Source organism: Miniopterus schreibersii, assembly GCF_964146895.1.
Source record: "Miniopterus schreibersii genome assembly, chromosome: 8".
Lineage (NCBI taxonomy): Eukaryota > Metazoa > Chordata > Mammalia > Chiroptera > Miniopteridae > Miniopterus > Miniopterus schreibersii.
The window spans coordinates 71,105,589-71,114,335 of record NC_138109.1 but is presented as its reverse complement, the minus strand read 5'-3'; positions in this window follow the sequence as shown (position 1 = coordinate 71,114,335).

The window sequence follows — 8,747 nt, the reverse complement described above, 5'->3', positions numbered from 1 at the left end:
TCTGTTTCTGTGTTGACTTTTTGTCTGGAAGATCTGTCCAGCGAAGTCAGTGGGGTGTTAAAGTCCACAGCTATGACTGTATTGCTGTTGACCTCTCCCTTAAAGTCCTTAAGGTTATTATTGATAGGCCCTTATTTATTACCTTTTTAATTCTTTATGCCTATGTTTCTCTCTCTATTTCTACTTCTTATTACAGCAGTCCCTTTTAACATTTCCTGCAATGCTGGTTTGGTGGTGATAAACTCCTTTAGCCTTTTCTTTGTCTGGGAAGCGCTTTATTTCACCATCTATTTTGAATGATAGCCTTGCTGGATAGAGTAGTCTTGGTTTCAGATGCTTGTTTTGCATTACCTTGAATACTTCATGCCATTCCCTTTTGGCCTGTGGAGTTTCTGATGAGAAGTCAGCTGACAGCCTTATGGGAACTCCTGTGTAGGTAACAGATTGCTTCTCTCTAGCTGCTTTAATATTCTCTTTTTGTCTTGAATTCTTAGTATTTTAATTATTATGTGTCTGGGCGTGAGTCTCTTTGGATTTTTCTTGCTTGGAATTCTCTGTGCCTCCTGAACTTGTGTGACTTTTTCCTTCACCAGGTTAAGGAAGTTTTCTGTCATTATTTCTTCAAACAAATTCTCTATCCCTTGCTTATTATCTTCTCTTTCTGGCATTCCTATAATGAGAATATTGTTACATTTCATGCTGTCCCACAGCTCCCTTAAAGTGTCCTTCTGGTTTTGTTTGTTTGTTTTTTGTTTGTTTGTTTTAAACGGTTCAAATTAATGTCAGTTATCTTACTTCTGATTTTTAAAAAACTATATCTTTATTGATTTCAGAGAGAGGAAGAGAGAGGGAGAGAGACAGATAGAAACATCAATGATGAGAGAGTCATCATTGATCAGCTGCCTCCCACACGCCCCTGACTGGGGATCAAGCCCACAGACTGGGCATGCGCCCCGACCAGGAATTGAACAGTGATCTCCTGGAATCCTAGGTCGATACTCAACCACTGAGCCACTCCTGGCCATGTTCCTTTTGTTTTTTAATTTTTTTCTCTTTTTGGATCTCTGATTGAGTGATTTTTTTCTCCACTCTGTCTTTTAATTTGCTGATCCGATTCTCAGCTTCCTCTAATCTGTATTTTATTTCTTCCAATGTATTCTTTATTTCTGCTATGTCATTCTTAATTTCCTTCATAGTTTCCATATCTTTTTTCATGCTGTTGAGCATCCTTACAATCAGTATTCTAGACTCTATATCTGTTAGATTGCTTGTCTCCATTTCATTTAGCTCTTTTTCTGGAGATTTCTCTTGTTCTTTCATTTGGGCTTTGGTTTTTTTGTCTCCCCATTTTGGCTGCCTGTTTGGGTTTGTTTCTAGGTATTAGGTAAATCTGATAGGACTCTCAGTCTTTTTGGAGGGTCCCTGGTGCAGGTCAATGTCAGATACAGTTTGTGACTGGCACTGAGTACCCTGTTTGGAGCTATCAACAACTCTTGGCTTGACTTCTCCTCTGCTGGGACTGGGTGTGGTTGGGCAGAACCAAGATGCCCACCAAAGTCTGATTTTCCAAGGCCTGTGTCCAGAAGTAGATCAGGCAAAGAGTCAAAGCACTCTGAGATCAGCCTCTGGTTGCAGGCGGATTAATCTGATTCTCTTAAGGAACCTCAGTCTGTAGAAATTCCTTAAGGTAGGCAGAGAGATTTTTCAGCAGGGTGGGGAATTGCTTACCCCTCCCCCCAGGCAAAAGCAGCAAAATGTGTGCCTGAGGAAGATGTCCTCTTCAGTATGGGGGAATGACTCAGCATAGGAACCCAGAGGGGTGTCCTTTGAGCTCTATCTCCAGAGCCCAAAAACCTAGATTCTCCTCACACAGCTCCAGTCCACTCTGCCCTCCCTCCATGTCTCTTTCTGATTCACAGAAACCCTGATGCTTTTCACAGCCAGATGTTATGTTGGCACCTTTCTCAGTTCTGGTGCTCTTGGCTGGGAAGCCCAGCCTGGGGTTTAGGCCCCAGATTCCTCATTGGGAACCCCCACCCCCAGCTGAGATATCCCTCAGGACCTTCAGCTGCTGTCTGTGGGAGCCCATCCAGCCCTCTAGTGCCTCTGCACTTCCTACCAGTCTCTATGCGGTCTCCACATTTCCTCCTTGGTTATGAGGGTGCTCTCCAGCTCATTTTCAGTTGTAGTTGATTATTCAGGATGGTTTTTCTATATTTTAGTTGTAATTCCAGTTTGGTCCTGAGAGAGAGTCAATGTAACTTCCACTCAGTCTGCCGCCATCCTTAAATCTCTCCTTCAATTTTAAATGATAGCTTTTCTGGGTAGATTAGTCTTGGTTGTAGGTCCTTACTTTTCATCACTTTGATTATTTTGTGCCAATCTTTTCTGGCCTAAAAAGTTTCTGGTGAGATTTCAGCTGGTAGTCTTATAGGAGCTCCCTTGTAGGTAACTAACTGTCTTTCTCTCTCTGCTTTTAAGAGTCTATCTTTGTCTTTAACCTTTACAATTTTAATTATGTATCTTGGTGCGAGCCTCTTTGGGTTCATCTTGTTTGGGATTCCGCATTTCCTGGACTTGTTTGTCTGTTTCTTTCACCAGGTTAGGGAAGTTTTCTGTCACTATTTCTTCAAATAGATTCTCACTCCCTTGCTCTCCTTCTTCTTGTACCTCAATGATACAAATATTGTTGTGCTTGATGTTGACCTAGCGGTCCCTTAAACTGTCCTCATTTTTTAAAATTCTTTTTTCTTTTTGCTGCTCTGAATGAGTTTCTGCTACCATGTTCTCTAAATAACTGATCTGATCCTCTCCTTCATCTAATCTCCTATTGATTCCTTCTAGTGTATTCTTCCTTTCAACTCTTATATTCTTCACTTCTGACTTTGTTTGTTTTTTATGGTTTCTGTGTCCTTTTATATGCTTACTATCTCTTTGTCTAAGTTTTCATTAATTTCCTTGAGCATTTTTATAACCACTGTTTTGAGCTCTGCATCTGGTAGACTTCTTGCCTCCATTTCATTTAGTTATTTTTCAAAAGATTTTTCCTGTTCTTTCATTTGGACATGTTTCTTTGTCTCCCTATTTTGTTTGCCTCTCTGTTTTGTTTTTTGATTTGTTTTTTCTATGTATTAGATAAACCTGCTATGTTTCCAAGTCTTGCCAAGATGGCCGTATGTAATAAGTGTCCTATCAGGCCCAGTGATGCAGTCTCCCTGATCACCTGAGCTCCAGGAGTGTCCCTTGTGTGGGTTGCTTGTGCTCTCCTGTTGTAGATGAGCCTAGATTGCTGCTGGCATGGCAGTGAATGGTATTGACCCTAAGGCCAACTGGCTGTGAGGATTGCTCATGACCCCAGCATATGAGCTGACCCACTGAGTGGGATTTTCCCCAGGGGTTCTGGTACCAGCTGATACCTCCTTTTAGTGTTCCACTGGTAGAGCTAATCAGGTGGTGTTCTGTTGTGGTCTGAAGCTGGCCACTGGTGTGTTGGTCCTAGGGCCTCTTAGGAGGGACTCCAGTGCAGGTCAATGTCAGACACTGCCTGTGACCAGATCAGGGATACCTGTTTAGAGCTACAAAGCTTTCCACAGTTTATAGCTACCTATGCTGGGCCTGGATGTGTATGTGAAGGGCCACTCTGTGAACCAAGGCTGGCTGCCACCCTTACTGGGCCTAGGACATGTCAGCAAAAAGCCCAAGGCGCCAGGAATCCCACTGCTCCCTGCTCACTGCCCATAAGGGTCGATTGCTGAAAGAGCCTCAGGCAGAACACAAGTCTCAGGGAGTCATCAGGGTGGAGCTAATGGAGTTCCCCAAGCTCATGCAGAATCAAGTTTGTCTGTGTGAGGGGAGGGCTCAACACAGGGACAATGGCAGCAGTCCTTTCAGCCTTTGCCCTGAAGCCTCACAATTCATTTTCTCCCGATTTGTCTAAGAACAAACCCCCCTACCCCACACCAAGCTTGACCAGAGTTTTTAAGAAAGAGTGCAACACATGCTGGTCCAGGCTGGTTCGCATTAGACTCTTTTTCCTAATCTTTAACAACTCTGTATGTTAGATGGAAAAAAAGGCAATAAATACGTTATTGCCATTAATGTGAGATGTGTGAACCTCTGACCTTTTTAATCTCCAAAAATTTAAAAAAATAATAAAAGTATTAAGAGAAACTAATATTTTCTGCTCTTATTTCATTAGAATAACAGCAGCATAGACAATATGAAAGCTACTTTGTTTCTGCTCACTATTGTAATTTGCTTTGCTATGAAAATTTCAGGGGCCCAGCTGAAATGCTAAAACAAGTTTGTACTCCAAAAATAGCCCCACAGGAACAGGTAGAGGAAGCCCTGATCTGGTTCATGTTCCTCTCTCTTTAGCGACAATCTGCTGCTCTGCCTTTGGGGTTCAGGATGATTAAGTAATGGGAGGTGCGGTGGATCCCAATTCTTTCCTCTAGAGAAAGACCATTTGTTGGACTCTGAGCAAAGGTAGTTTTCCATGAAGTCCATGAAGCTTAATCTTTAGGGTCTCTCACTTAGAAGGGCCCCCTTTCTGCAAAGGGCCCTAGCAATTGTTCAAAAACCACATTTTTGGGAAAGTGTATATGGAATCCTTTCAAATAAATTCTTGTTCTTAAAAATGGTCCCCCAAATTGTCTAAACTCTAGGGCCCACAAAACCTGGATCAGCCCTTGCCTCTGAGATGGCTTTGTTGACAAACATTTCCAGAAATTCAGCAAACATGTGCCTTTCTTCCTCCTTACACTTTCGGCCCCCAACACATGGCATTCCTCTCCTTCATGGGCCTGAGGCTTGCTGGCCAGGCAGGACAGGCAGCCAGTCTCCCACGGCGAGCTGGTGTGCTTTCCAGCTACAGGGGCATGCACAAACAGCCGCTCAATGCAGAGTGTTGACAGAGGAAAGCCAGGTGGTGGATATCTTCACCACTAAATTATCCGAAACCGGGCCAAACACATATCTTTAACATGAGTGAAATCTCTCTGGGAAAACTTCTCTGAAAACCCAGGCTAGGGGGGAATAATCCTGTCCATGTGTTCCGGGATCCTATTGGCTCGGTGAGACCTGGTATATAATGCTGCAGTGTCTGCTTGTGTATGTCGTCTCCTGTGCTAATTCATGAGCTCCTTGAGGACATTTATCTTCTATCTTCTCTATGCCTAGGACCAGGGCTCAGCAGAGGGGCTAGAAAACAGGAGGCCCTGAAACTATTTGCTAAATCAATCTCTCTCTCCCCTCCTGGTGCTTCTCCTATCCCTTCTCCTCAAACGGGTGGTGGCTTATAAAAGGGGATGCTGGCTCTCTCCAGTATTTCCCTAGTGAGGCTATGAGAAGGGGGACCTTCTTGTACACAGTCCTTTGTAGAGTGCTTTGTAGAGCATTAGCCTTTTTGAGTAGCCGCTCCAACTACTGCCAGTGTGTGATTTTAGGGATATCAGGCGAGGATTCCTGACCTCAGCTGTTCCATCCTCACTGATCATCTCCCCATCAGAGCTGTCTGCCTTTGGGTATGAGAATTTTTCAGACTTGAGTTCTACATTTAAAATTTAAATATCCTACCTTGGTTATTAATGAATGCTTTAGTGGGATATTTAAAGAAATGAGTAACTGGACACCAAGAAGATTAGGAACAGAGAGGAGGGGAGGCAGCAGCCATGACAAATGCTTGCTCCATGAATGGCCAGGACCATTCCTGAATGGCTTCACTCCCAACCCTGGCAGAAGCAGCCTGCAGTCCTGGCTGCCTGAGATCAGGCTCAGGGTTGGGAAAAGCCAGTGGAGGCCAACACATGGACCTCTGTACACCATGCTTGCTTTTCTAGAGGACCCAGCTGGAGATGATGACTCAGTAACCATTTAACATCTACAGTACCTTGGGTCTCTTTGAGAAAGCTCAATTGAGGAGCACAGGGAGGTAAAGTGGGTCCCTTATCACTTGGCTAATCAGAGTCTCTGGCAAAGAATCAATAATTCAGCAAGTATTTGTTGAGCATCTATTATGTGTGCGGCATAAGCTAGGTTTTAGTGGATCAGACTGTGAATCACTTCCTCTGCGTCTTACAACTTCATGGTCAACAGGTTGCCTTGGAGTCAGCATAAGACAGGCCAGAGTCAGTTAAGCCAGCATTGGGAAATTGGGTTGCAGGTGAGAAGGGACTCGAGTTTAAGCAGAGGAAGACTATGTGTGTCTACTCACCTCATGAACAGTGGGCACTTAATTACCTGACAGCCAAGCTCTGGCTATGACCAGCTTCAGGTGTCAGATTAACCTGGTTTCTGAAGTTTACTTGATCACAACTCTGTACTCTGTGCTTTCAAAGGTCTTATTTTCCGCCCACACAGCATTATTGTCTTTCAACTATCACAACACAGAGTAACAAAATGATTCCCAGGGAACCCTAAAAAATAACCTGTAGCAATATGTATTAGTTATATTAGGAAGGCCAGCATATTGTGGTTTTGGGGTGCCATCTCCATACCTTATTTTTATTTCTATAAAACTGGAATAAATACTATTGCATAGCATTTTATGAGGATTAGATAATTGACTTTAAGCACAGGGTTCAGCATATTATAAGTCTTTAATAAAATGTAGTCAATAATATAATTAATAATTTTATTTTATCTTATTACTGATAAAAATTGCAACATGTCCAAGGGAGGGCCACTCAAGGAATTTCTGAATTGATGTAAGATTTTCTTGATGGGACCAGATAAGACTGCCAGGACTGCCTGTCCTGCCCATTTCAGGGATTTCTAGGGCACTTGCAGTCCATTGTTTTCTTTGAGGTGCGTACAATTGAATGGTGGAAAAAAGCCTTTCTTATTCATGTTCCCAGAAAACTGAAATAAAACAGCAGATTTTGGTTGTCTGGACAAAGCTCACCTCTTATCTGTTCCCAACACTCCTGACTCCACCCTAGGGAGGGATGTCTTCTGAATGCCGTTTCTTTTAGAGAAAAAGTTGGAGAGAGCTGCTGTTCCTTGCCAGCCTTTGCCGGTAGCCCCCTGCCAGTCCTGGCTGGTAGTCCCCTGCCTGGAGGAAGTGAACTCCAGAGTCCCCTGACAGATGGGATGCCAAGGGGGCTTCAATGGGCCTTGGCTAAATTCAAGGAATGTCAGGCTTCTCAGGAGCAAAACAAGGCCCCTCCACAGACAGATGTCTGCTTTGCCTGGGGGCAGGGCCAGTGCACAGTGACCTGGTTGTCATTGGCTGACACCCACACCTCAAAGTCCTGACCCCGAACAAGGGGGCAGGCATGAAAGGCAGGATCAGCGAGGCCTCTGGCCACCATCAGAGCCTGTCTTGACTTGTGGGCTTTGGCTCAAATGTGAAACATTTGGCTTTGAAACTCTCTTGCCTCTAGCTATTATGATGATTCTGGTATCTCTTTGCCTTTGTGTCAAATATGTGGTTATGAACATTGAGACCTAGAATATTTTTAGTTAAAGCCTAGCTCTATGCTTTCATTAGAAATTAAAATGAAAAGAGAAAAAAGGGGCGTTGTAACCCTCTTTTCTTTTGAACTTTAACAGCCCATCTCTTAGGGCAGGAGCCTTAGCTGGTCCAGACAGTTTGTAAGCATGGCATACTGAGATTACCAATTTCACCATAATGTTGCCGTAATTTTGCCTCATTTCTTCCTTCCCTCAATTAGTTTTTCTTTCAACCTGTATCTATTAATTGTCAACTGTATGCCAGGCACTGTACTAGGCACCAGGGAGGCCATGCGCTGTGGTTGCCTTCGGAGCACTCACGGGTCTGGGCTCCCCTGTCTCCATTACACTGACATCTTGTGTGTACTGATTCCCCAGTGACCGCCCCAACACCCCATCTCCCCCTTTTCTTTTTATATGAATTATAAAGCAGAGACTATAAAAACAGTGACTGATTTTCCCATGTGGCTGATAAAATGGTTATAAGCAAAGTCCTGAAAGCACAGTTACGGTTAAAATGAACACGCAGCCTTCCATGGTGACTACATAGAAGGACCGTTTATTTGGAGACAAGAGTTCTGGTCTGTTGGCAAATAAACAAAGGGAAAGCCGAGCCTCAAGTCGCCTTACCAGTCACACCTTGTTCAGGTCGAGCCCCATGACCTATGTGCCCTGAGGGACATTTTGGTTGAGCCAGAAACTTCTTTTGTGAGATGTTTCAATGTGTAACAGTGATCATTAACCGGTGCTAAGAAATCTGTGTGATCATATTTAAATATCAGGATTGGACTTATACAATTTATTCAACCAATGTCTTAAATGTATTCTTCCCTTGATAAGTGATAGATTGAGAAGGGAAATAACTTCTCAGCCGTTTTATTATCCTTGTACTTCATTGTGCAGGTGAAACGGAGGTGAAAACCACCTTTCTTAATGAAATATACCTGAAGGAGAGACTATGCCCGTTTAACTCACTTATAGACACTTTAAAAATAACATTTATTTTTGTCTTTAGGTAATCAAGTTGAATTAGTAATTCAAACGAACTCGAGAAAAATTTAGGAAAGATAAACAAAGAGAAGACAATAACCCCCCTCCGCTGTTGTTTTCTAGGTTCATTCGTGATGTCTGTGCACATGTGTGTGTTTGTACCCAGGCCCGTGTGTCTGTGTTCAGTTTCCTTGGGTCTCAGGTTGAGTTTAAGAGGTGTTGCCTGAGACAGGTTTGCCAGACTCCTGTTTGCACGAAGAACAGTGAAAGTGCTGGCTGAACACTCACCCTGAAGGTCACAG